This window comes from Triturus cristatus, chromosome 5_1, assembly GCF_964204655.1.
Source record: "Triturus cristatus chromosome 5_1, aTriCri1.1, whole genome shotgun sequence".
Lineage (NCBI taxonomy): Eukaryota > Metazoa > Chordata > Amphibia > Caudata > Salamandridae > Triturus > Triturus cristatus.
The window spans coordinates 209,749,143-209,761,286 of record NC_140587.1 but is presented as its reverse complement, the minus strand read 5'-3'; positions in this window follow the sequence as shown (position 1 = coordinate 209,761,286).

The window sequence follows — 12,144 nt, the reverse complement described above, 5'->3', positions numbered from 1 at the left end:
ATCTTCTCTCGAAGGTTTTTAGGTCTCTCATCATGTTGGCAGTATTATGGTCCTTCGGTACAGGACAGAAATAGAGGCCTTTGCTCAAGAGGTTCAATTCGCCTGGTGATAGGAACCCTCCAGTCAAGTCAATAACTAGGTCGGATGTCTGGAAGGGTTGTAGCTGACTGATGCTATGCAGCCTTTTTTGTCTTATAAATCTTCTATTCTTTTTATGCTGTTTACTCACAGGGCTTTCACTGACAAGTAAATCTCCAAAAACAGTATGATTTATGAAGTGGTGAGTTGGAAGAGGAGGTATATGAAATCTTAACATATCTCTTTTTAGTTTTGCAGATTTAATTTCAATAGCTTTCCTGGCAGTCATCTTTTTTACTACTGCAATCTTTTCTGCCTAAAGACTTACAGCATGGCACAGATTTATTTTTCTGATCATACAACCTGCCTGACTAAACAGAGGCATGAAACAGGGCACGTGGTCAGTTCTTTTGGTTCTGAAACCAAAACATCTCAGCCTTTTCGCTTGTGGCCTCGACAAATCATGTGATCCTCCTCAGCTGAGTTCTGCCCCGTAACAAAAACTTGCAGTGCTTAGGAAACTGATTGCCTGCCTAAGTTAAGGGCTTGGGGGATAACCGTCCTACACTCTCTAGGTGTTGTGCCAAACTTCAGCATTTTAGCAGTTTCTAAAAAGCAGTAGCCTACGTTCTACCCATAATGGATTATTTTTGCACGTTTGTCAGTGCTCAAGGAATATGTGCAGGGCATACTTATCTTTGAATCCGGGTCAGAGCTGTAGCCGGGGATGTTTGGGTTGGGACTATAGTTATAGGAACGAGGCTGCTTGGGTATCTCATGTGTGGGGCTTTGGTCGCTATGGCACCATCTTCCAGGGCACCAAGTTCCTTCTCACACAGCATGAACAGTGTTCCTATTAGAACACAGCAATGAGCCTGTAATGTTGGACTTTATTGTGATGTATAGATTTATGTATGCTGTCATAATATTTCAATTTTTGCAACGCATGAACAATCAATGGCAACATAATTATTCGTGAAACTATTTATGGCTCCCAGAGACTTTGCTCAATGAGACACCCACGTTGTGCACATCAAAAGAATTTTTAATGACTTACACGGGGGGCCTAGACAAGCCATAGTTCTAAACGTTAGCACCATCAAGGGGCACCTACTAGATGTCAGAATCTACCTATCATCCTTCTGATTTGAAAACTGCATAGCGGTAAGAAAGAGTCACACATGTTCCATGCAACACTAAAAGGAGACCACGCCTGCCTTTGCAAGCTCTCTGTACCCATAAGCAACGTCCTCATATGTCCCTTCCGCCCAATCCCCATCCAGAAAACACAATGGGCACGCTGCTCTGGCTGTGGACTGCAGAAATGGCCACTCAACTCTAGACTGGCCCCCGGAACTGGCCACGACACTCCAAATGGATCTTTCACCACTGTACGAAATGCTTCTGGAGGTGACATAAGAACCGGAGTCTACACTCCAGATGTGGCTCCAATAAGTGGTCAGAACATTCCAGAAAGTAGAGTGAGTTGAGTGTCATCTGCAGCACGAGGGCTGATTCCTTGTAGAGTGAAATCTGTCTTTCATCCACCACGAAGCAGTTTGGATGACATCTGCCGAGTTGGGAAATAGTTTGATCGAAAGCGGCGGAGTCTCAAAGCCTATGTATAGGAATACGTTTTGATATAAATATATTGAATTAACTCCTGTCTGCCCATGCACCTGCAGAGTACGTTTACATAATGTGCAGCTTTATAGCGCAGTATAAAAGCCGCACACATAATTTAAAAAGTGTACCTTTTGCCTACACTATTAGCCCTTGGCTGTGAAATTGCTACTAAACAATAATTGATGTGGGATTTTAAATGATGTTTTATTATTGTATCGTGCTTTTATGGTTTTTTTTGCCGAAATAAAATGTAACTGATTCTTCACTATTGAACATCCTAGTTGCACTGATTGCCCGTTTGCACTCTCAGTGTCTGTTTATGTTACAGTCTACCAGCCTGAGCCCGACAGGATCTGGTATCTGAGGAAACCGAGGCCTATCTCTGCAGGACAGTGCACCTGGAATTGCTTCAACGTCAGTCACTTCAAATTGTGTCCAGGTCTCTCTACCTTCACCAGAGATGTCCTGATTTCGGTGGATCTAAGAAACTGTAATTCCTTTTACTAAGTAACTGAGGCAAGGAGAGCTAAAAAAATAATATACCCAGGATACATCTATGTACGCAGGATAACACAATGAGACCTCTCTCTAAACCAAGATATGAGATTAGGTAATTTCCTCATCTGTTGCATGGAGTTTAGGAGGCCTAAGCAAAATAGCATGTTGCCATTCGGGTGCTCCACAGCCCCATTATTCTAGGCTGTTCGGTGTCCTCTGGTATATAGTCAGGATATTTGTCTACAGTCGCCTTATGGAAGCACTGATCCAGGATGTTTGCACCAAGCACATGGACCAGCAATCTGTTGAAAATGTGATTTGCCCACTTAAAATTATTTCTTAGGGATCCCATTGGAACGATTGCTTCTTTATTTTTTTATCTCACTGAAAGAAGAATTTAGCACCTTGAACTAAGATTGGCTGTGGCATCTGCGTGCACTGATTGTTTGTCTTACCACAAACTTCAGTTGTTGCTTATGGATTTTTCTACTTTGGAGTATATATATGCATCAAAAACAATAAGGGATATACTGTATATATAATAAAATGCCAGCTGATGATAATAGGCACTATTTGATATTGACAAGTCAACTAAAGATGTAGTCGGGACAAGCATGTATTCCTGTACCAGAAGGCATGACCCACTGTATAGTAATTGCATAGCTATTCAATCCATGGTGGCATGGCAGCCAGGATAATATACTGCCTCGCTAAACACTTATAAGGTCTCAAAGGCCCCTGCACTCCAAACCAAAAGACATAGGTAAAAGACATTGTCATATACAGCGCCAATAGCTCAAACTCTTGCAAATGCAAGACCTATTGCTTTGCAAAGGCCTGTTGTAGTTGTCCATAACAAGAGGTATTTTTGGACGCGAAAGCTGTCTGTGTTCCAATCTAAAAAGTACTCAAGTACTTCTCTTCATTTGCATCTACAGTGCTCATACAACCTTTTGAAATATTTTTAACCCACTGATGGGGTTTTGCATCTGTTTTTGTTAGCAGATCTTTGGCGAAGCCTCCTGTCGCCTTCATCTGACCTCAAAAAGAGTGTCACCAAGGTCTTGCTGCACGGTGCCTTTAACTTGCAAACAGAGTTCTACTAGGACAAAAACAACAGTGGCTTGTAAAAGTACTTGCTCACTGAACTCTGCCTAATCACATCTGACATTTTTCTCTCTTTGAACACAGACTAAAAGTCAGAATAATAAACACTAAACAGGGTCTCATTATTGGCCATTCTCCAGGACATTTGTGGTTGCTGCAGCCCCTGCAGCTCCCCACTCCACAGTCCAATGCCACTCTTCTTGCACCTGCTTTAGAATGCTGTCAAACTAAATTAGCCATACACAACTGGGGCATTGTTTCCAGGTGTACGAGGGGAATGTTTGTAATCTCCAAAACGCTGTACATATTTGCAAATAAGTAGCCAACGATTGTAAATGTTCGACTTTTCTTGTCACATTGGGTCCTCATTATTTTGTTGCAATTGCTTTTTTTTTAACAACTTTGTTTTTGGGGTTCACAGTGATTCACAGGGTACACACGAGATTGATCAGTTCTACATATACATCAATTACATCGAAATCATTAAGACAATGACATTGCCAAACGCATATTCTTACAATGAATTTGTTACATAGTGGTTGAATCATGTACATCGGGGTTCTCCAAAGTCGGTCCTAGGTGGGCGGATCCATGCCAGATTTTACATGTATCTAAATGAGGATATGCTAAAAATCTGGCATGGATCTGGCCCTCCAGGACTGGCTTTGGTGAATCCTGATGTAGATGAAAAGGGAGTTGTATCGTTTATGTTCAGTGACTTTCATCGTCCCCTTGTAGGTCATTATCCATGCAGGTCACTTCACAGATGCCTAAGCTGTGTAGAGTCTGTGACATGATCATAGCGGTGCCACCCTCCCAGTTCTCCTCCACGTGTCTTTGTGCATTCAGTCAAGGATTGTTGCTGTCATTTCCTCCCTCGAGCAGGTGGACCAGTCTTTCCCCCACCACATGTGAAGTGTGGGGGGCACTCAGTGATTTCCACATCTGAGCTATGCTTAGAGGGGTGGCTAGGAGGGGGTGGGTGATTAGTTTACCTAGTGGTGTGGCCATGGGGTAAGAGCTTTGGGTGTCTGGGTGACTAAACAGCACCACCGTTGGTTTGAGCGGGAGTATAGGGTTCATCATTGCGCATATAAGTCCTAGGACACCTCGCCTGAAGTTGTGGACACAACTACACTACCACCTCATAACATGGTGCTGCGTTCACCCCGACCTTTCCAGCATGTGTTTTGACTGTCATTTATAAGCACTCTGTTTGCAATGCATATAAAAGGAGGGCTGTGGGGCCCTCTGCCATATTGATTTCCAGGTGTCTTCATGAATTTCAGTCACCAGATCCCTCTCCCATTCAACAGTATAAGGATGTTTCTTCTGAAGGCATAGTTCAAGTATATATCTATAGAGTTAGGTGATACCCTTGTGGGTCACGTTATTGCTAAAGAGACATTCTATGTGTAACTCCTCTCTACATAGTTTACCTAGGAGGTGTCTCCCTCACCCAATGTAATGCTTGTGTTAATCTAAAGTTGTTGCTGCAACCCGGCTTCAATTTTCTAATTAGGAAATGTCTCTGTAGGAGGTCACCCTCTTCAAAGAAATATTTAGGGAGGAGGTATTCCCTTGGTTCCACGCCAGAAACCCTAGGTCCATCATCCGTGGTGGGAAATTCTGATTAATGATCATGAAGCGGTAAATTGTGAACTTTTTTACCAAGAATCGATTGTCTGAGGTGTTGTAGTTGTTTTTTTTAGAACAAAACTCATTTAAACAAATATGGCCCAAATACAAGTGGCCTCTTGTAACGATTTGGATGGAAACAGCAGTTTGTGCACAAATCAGTATGAAGAGGCATGCATTAGTTCTTCGTATGGTGTAGTAAGCAAGCAGAATTACTGCTGGTGATTCAGGAGATAAAGTCTCCAGGTCAAGCCTGGTGGAATATTTCTACGCGAAAAAGACCTGCAATTTGATCATGATATGTATAAATCAGTTCCGAAGTAGGGATTACTCGTAATACTGAGATAATTTAGCATTCCAGAATTGTCACTACTTACAGTATCTGTAATCCCAGCGGTGAAATGACTGCTTATTATTTACTGCAATACCTCTAACAGAAGCCTAATTGTTTAAGATGTCAAAAGCATAGGTGCTCTACAACCCTAGTTTATCTGTTACAAAAGTTGACATGAACCATTCCAATGTATTTGGGCTTATTTCAAAATAGTGTTTTCTTTGGTGAATTCCAAAACTAAACAGTGTGTGTTAAGGCTTCTGAAGAAGCCGATTTTGTAGGGCGGTCTAAAGACAGCGCAATCTTGTTGGCCATCCTCAAATAATCAAAAAAGAAATACACATTCATAGAGGCGCTTTGTGTCTGCCCTCTTTATCCACTGATCTGTTCAACTGTCTTTCTTCCGCTCACCAAAGCACAGTATGGGCCGGTGAGTCAGCCTGCTTCAGCCATTGATTTCTTCCATGGTAAGAGACAGCATTTTGCCTGATAACATGTGCACATCTGCCAAAAGCAATTGAGTGCCAGGATTGGGAGCCAGTACCATACTATGACAATTTTCTTTCTTTCCATTCTTTACCCTTTCCTTAATAATCTTCAGGTTGCAGTACTTCAAAGTAAACAATGCATTTTCTTTGCACCAATAAAGATTGTATTTTCCAGTGATGCACACGTCTCAGCTTGGAAGCACCCAGAATGTTCTATTACAATTGTTAAAGTTTTTTAGATTTTAACTTTTTATTTCAAGAGTTAGACCTGTCAGCCTTAGGGTGGTCTTCCCCAGAACGCTTTGCCTCTCCTCTTCCATTTTTCTGAAATTATTTTTGTTGGCCTTAGGGCACTGTGCACTTTACCAGTGCTAACCAGTGCTAAAGTGCTCCTGCTCACTCGGCTAAAACATGGTAAAATTGGCTTATTCCCAATTGGCATATTTAATTTACGTCTAAGTCCCTTTTAGAGTGGTATACCTTGTACCCAGGGCCTACAAATTAAAAATAAAGTAAAAGGTAAAAACTACTGGTGGGCCTGCAACACTTATTGTACCACCCACTTAAGTAACCCCTTAAAAGCTGTACCATTGCAGCCTAAATGCAGTTTCATATTGCCATGTCGATTCAACAAGGAAGTCCCCTTTCCAAGTCTTAAACATCCATTTATTACATATAAGTCACCCCTAGGGTAGACCCTCAGCAGCCCATAGGGTAGGGTGCATTGTACTTAAAAGGGTGGATGTGTACTTTTAAGTTTAACATTTCCTGGTAGTGAAAAACTCTTACATTCGTTTTTCACTGCTGTGAGGCCTCTCTCTCTCTCTAATAGGATAACATTAGAGAGTCCTTATTACATTTAATAGGCTTTAATTTTCAATTTGGGGCAGGTAGCTATACCATGTTTGGTGTCTTTGTAATTGTAATGAAAACCCCTATTTAATGGTAAAGTCAGGTTTTTTATTACAATTTTGAAAATGCCACTTTTAAAAAGTTTGCTTTTTCTGCCCTTATCCTTTTTGTGCCTGTAGCATGTCTTGGGTACCATGACTGGATGTAACTGGCAGTTAAACAATGTAAATTCCTCCCAGACAGTCACACAATAGAGGGATAACGTGTGTCTTAATGGGACATCTGCTGGCAGGATGAGGGGGCAGACCTGAGCACAGCCCCACTTGCAACTAAATAGGGAGTGCTCTGCCCTCACACAAAGGGCCTATCACCTCCACATTGTCACTACAGCCAGCTTGGAGCAGGGCAGGAGAGTCACAAAATCCATGCATTTCCAAGCCACTGTTTAGAAGCTTCTCACACCTTCTAGAAGGAAGGGAAAAGGGGATAAAAAGGATACCTCAGACACTAACTCTACAGTACACTTCCGGACCTGTGAATAATCTGCCAGGAAGGACTGCTGTGCTGCTGAAAGGACTGCCACTCTGCTGGGCTGCTGCTCTGAAGGACTGCTGCCCTGTTGTGCTTACCTGCTGCCTGCTGCCCTCTTGCCTAAGAGAGGAGAACTTGACCTGCACATTCATCTTGAACTGAAAGCTACCAGAGTGACTCCAAGGGCTAGTTTGCTGGACTATTGATCTGAGCCTCAGGGACATAAAAGGAACCCCAACATCTTGCACCAGCACCTGGACCAAGAGAGGCCCCTTAGGTCCTGGAGCCTTGGTGTGGCCTCAGAGAGCTGTATTGAAGTTGTTCGCGCTCTTTGCAACTGTGTATAGGCATATCTGTGCGAAGACTTTGCTGCTTGCGCCGCAATTCAATTAGTACCCCTGGCAGCAGCATGGACAGGTCTTGGGGACCATCAATGTGAAACTCTAACAACGCCCATCCATGATGACTGGCATGCTATTTGCGCACCTCCGGCAGCCTCCCTCGACACACACTGTGCTCCTCGCGGCCCCCTCCACCGCGAATTGAACTCTTGCCACTGATTTGAGAAGGTAAAACTTTGAACAGGACTAATCTGGTGACCGTAGCTGACCGTGCTCCATCGCGGTCACCCTGAACTTCTGTCTTTGACCCGGTCCAGCAAAACCAGATATCCAAAGGTCAACTTTTTCCCTTGTACTAAATGTTCAAAGTATTGTGATAGAGTGCCTATGAAGTGGAAATGTAAGCATTGCGATTCAGAAAATGTTATCCTGCATGGTCATGCATGCGACTGTATATTCAAAGACACTGTGTGTAAAACAGAAGGCAAGTTAAGAAACCTGAAAGTGTAAAATGGCAGCATTTCTAACCAGTCATATCCTGACCATGTGACAAGATTATACGTTCTAAGAATCCTGTAGAAGACCTGTTAGCAGTGGTAAACAATCTCTCTGCCCCTACTTCCAAGCACTTTTTTCTACTGTAACAAACCAGTTTTTTCCAATTAAGTTTAAAGGTATTTAGTGGGATTTCATCTTTGCTACATTACAGGATCTCAAACAAACAGTAGCTGAAAGTGTCTTGAATCACACAAAACATGATCCTCTGCAGATTTTCACCCTTATTACAGTCACAATTTAAAGAACTACTGCTGTCTGCCAAATCAGTTTCTTCTACTAATCCTTGTCCTCCTCATGTTCAACATCTGGTATTGGATATCTTATCCCAATAATCTCCTGCCTAAATGCAATTTAGCTATTGAAGAATCCACCTTTTCATAAGTATTCCCTAACTCCAGACCGTCCAGAATGTCGCAGCCAAACTTATCCTCGACATCCCACGAGATGACCACATCACCCAAACCTCTGCAACCTCCACTGGCTCACAGTCAAAAAAAGAATAACCTTCAAACTGCTCATACACGCCTACAAAGCCCTCCATAAAACTGGATCCCAATACCTCAATGAACAAATCTCCTTCCATGCCCCCAAGAGAAACCTCCACTCTGCCGACCTTGCTCTAGCCATGGTCCCCTGCATCCACAGGACCAGAGCAGGTGGCAGATCCTTCTCCTAGCTGGCGGCCAAGTCCTGGACAGAACTCCCCCTCCGCATCCGACGAATCCCGACACTGCACCAATTCAGAAAGGACCTCAAGCCCTGGCTCTTCGAATGACCTAGGGAGCTGTTCGTACCCCACCCCCCAGCACCTTGAGAGCTCACGGAGAGTAGTATGCTTTAAAACTCCTGATTGATTGAATATTAAAGGAAGCTACAATAATTCCTATTTTTGAAAAAGTCTAACACCAATCATTCGTTGTGGAAAAACTACAGACTGATCTCTTTCATGCCACTGCTAGCCAAGATTTGAGAGAAATCTTTCAACAGGGAACTATAGTTAATTATGAAAAATCATACCTGATTGGGTAGCTCGCAGACTGTTTTCATGAAAGGATATAGGACCGAGTAGGTGCTGGGGTCTTTTGTGGATGATATAGGAGGTATCCTAGATTTTGGAGGTTCTGCTGCCTTCATACGATTAGATCTCTCTGCGGCATTTCATACTGTGGCATATACCTTGCTATGGGTTCGACTCTCACAAATGGTCATTAAAGATAACACCCTTAAGCTTTTTTCTCCATTTCTAACAGGAAGACCATTGACTGTGGGATGTTTTCCATATAAATCTCAACCGTTCTCTCTTCCTTATGGCATCGTGCCTGGCTGTTCAATCAGTCCTGCCATACGGTTCCTACTAATTGAGTAAGACTGTTAGTTTGGGCAATATAAGCGCTGAAACTATGGGGACTGAGTCCTCTTGTACTATTTATTTATTTATTTATTTATTTATTTTTGCGATTTTTACAGCGCGCAAATACCCAGGGGTGTCTCGGCGCTTTGATGATCAAACTGAACAGGTAAGGCAATTATTATGCAAACAGCCACGTTTGAGTTGTTTTCTGAAGCTAAGCAGTGTAGGGCATGTCTTGATACTGAGGGGGAGTGAGTTCCACAGTTTGGCAGTGGCAACTGTGAAGCTTCTGTCACCCCAAGTGACCTTTTTTGTGCGTGGCACGTTGAAGAGGTGGGCTGATGAAGAACGAAGTGTTCTAGATACTTCTAAAGGTCTAAAGGCGTGTTTCAGGAACAGAGGACCAGAGTTGTTAATGGCCTTGTATGCTATGCAGAGGGCCTTGAACTTAATGCGGCACCTCACAGGGAGCCAGTGGAGTTTGCGAATGGAGTGGGAGATAGAATTGTGTTTAGGGATGTTAAGCAGAAGCCTGGCTGCGGCATTCTGTACCAACTGAAGTTTTTTAAGCACCTTTTCCTGGGCGTTGAGGAATAGGGAGTTACAGTAGTCGGTTTTTGAAAATACCAGGGAGGTGATTAGGGTCTTTGCAGCTGAGGTTGGGATGAAGGGTAGGAGCTTTTTAATTTTCCTCAGGGTGAAGAAAGAGGCCGAGACTTCATTATTAGCATGATGGTTAAAAAGAAGCCGATCATCAAAGATGACTCCAAGGTTTCTCACTTTAGTGACAGGTGTGGGAGGAGTGCCTAAATTGTTTGGCCACCACTGAGGGGACCAACAGGGCTCCAGTTTACCAAAGGTCATGATCTCAGTCTTGTTGGAATTCAGTTTGAGACAGTTGGCCGCCATGCAGGAACTGATGGCCAACATTCCCTCTTGGAAGTTGGCGGCCACCCTGTCTCCGTCCTGGTGTATTGAAAGGACTAACTGAGTGTCATCAGCATAGGTAGTGAGGCTGATGCCATGTTCCTTAATCACCCTCGCCAAGTCCGACACATAGATGTTAAAGAGGGTCGGACTTAGCGAGGAACCCTGTAGTACACCGCAGGGAAGGGAAAGGGGAAGTTATAGAAAGGAACCTAGTTTGACATTGTGGGAACGGTTGTGTAGGAATGAGGCGATTAGATCCTTAGCTTTATGTACCACACCCATGGCTGCGACACGGTCGATTAGGATGTTATAGTCGACCGTGTCGAAGGCCGCGGATAAGTCCAACAACACCAGGACTGCCGCTCCTCCCTTGTCCATGGTGTGTCTTATCTCATCCGCTGCCTTGATGAGTGCCGTCTCTGTTCCATGGTCTTTCCTAAAGCCAAATTGTGTATCGTCCAGAAGGTTGTGGGTATGAATGTAGTGTGATAGTTGTTGGTTCATGATGTTCTCGAAGATTTTAGCTGGGAAGGGTAGGCAGGCAATAGGTCTGTAACTAGCCGGGTCAGTGGGGTCAAGGGAAGGTTTTTTTAACAGGGGTCTGATAATTGCTTTTTTCCACACTGCTGGGTAGATACCTATTTGGAACATGTTGTTGCATATGTTGGCTAAGGCTGGTGAGATTGCCTCCGGAATGAGGTTAAGGATGGAGGGAGGGCATGGGTCTAGTGGTGAGCCTGATTTGATGGTTGTAATAAGATGGGAGATTTGTTCAAGTGTGACAGGCTGCAAAAGTAGAAAAGATCGGGTGATGGAGGAAGGGGTAGCGACAGAGGTCTTTACCATGGGTATGGTTTGAGGGGTAAATGCAGAGAACATGGAGGTGACTTTATCAGTAAAAAAGTCTGCCAGAGAATTTCAAAGTTCTTGTGAGGTGTTTTCAGGTGGGGCGGGAGGGTTGGCCAGATGGTTGACCACCTGAAAGAGCTTTCTGGTGGAATTTACTGCTGAGGTGATCTGGGTAACATAATAACTGCTTTTCCCAGTGGCTAGCTGCTGTTTGTATTTAGTAAGCGTGTTTTTGTATGTGATTTGGTCAGTGGGATTGTAATGTTTGCGCCAGTTTCTTTCTAAATTCCTGCAGAATTGTCTCTGCAGGCGCAGGTTTTCGGAGAACCAAGGTGCTGACGGGGAGGTACGGTTTGGATAGGTTGTTTTCAGTGGTGCCTGATAATTTATTGCAGTATTCAGGTGAGTAAGATAGTTACTGGAGGATGTGACTGGATCGGTGTCAGAAGAGTCTAATGCGGTTGCAAGAGTAGCCGCTAGTTCGGGAATATTGATGTTTCTCCAGTTCCTGGACGTAACTGGTGCCACGGGTTTGGATGGAGAGACCGTGGGTGATTTAAAATTAATGTGGAACAGTACCGCTGAGTGGTCAGACCAGGTGAGGGGTAATTGTGAGGAGTAAGCAATGTCTGTGTTGTTACTGAATATCCCTTCAAGGGTGTGCCCTGCAGTATGCGTGGGTGCCACGACTAGTTGGATAAGTCCTGCGGCTGCCATGTCTTCCAGGAGTAAGGTCGTGTCAGTGTCAGTTTTGGCCTCTAGGTGGAAATTAAAATCGCCTAGAATAGTGAAATTATATTTCCCAGCAGCATTCTCTAAGAGGCTGTTAATGTTAGCTAGGAATTTGGGGCAAGAACCTGGAGGACGGTAGACTAAAATCCCTGTGAGTGACTGGTTGCCAGAGAGGGTGATCGTAAACGAGAGTGCTTTGCATTCCATGTTGGGGAGGGGGGCGGTATTAGT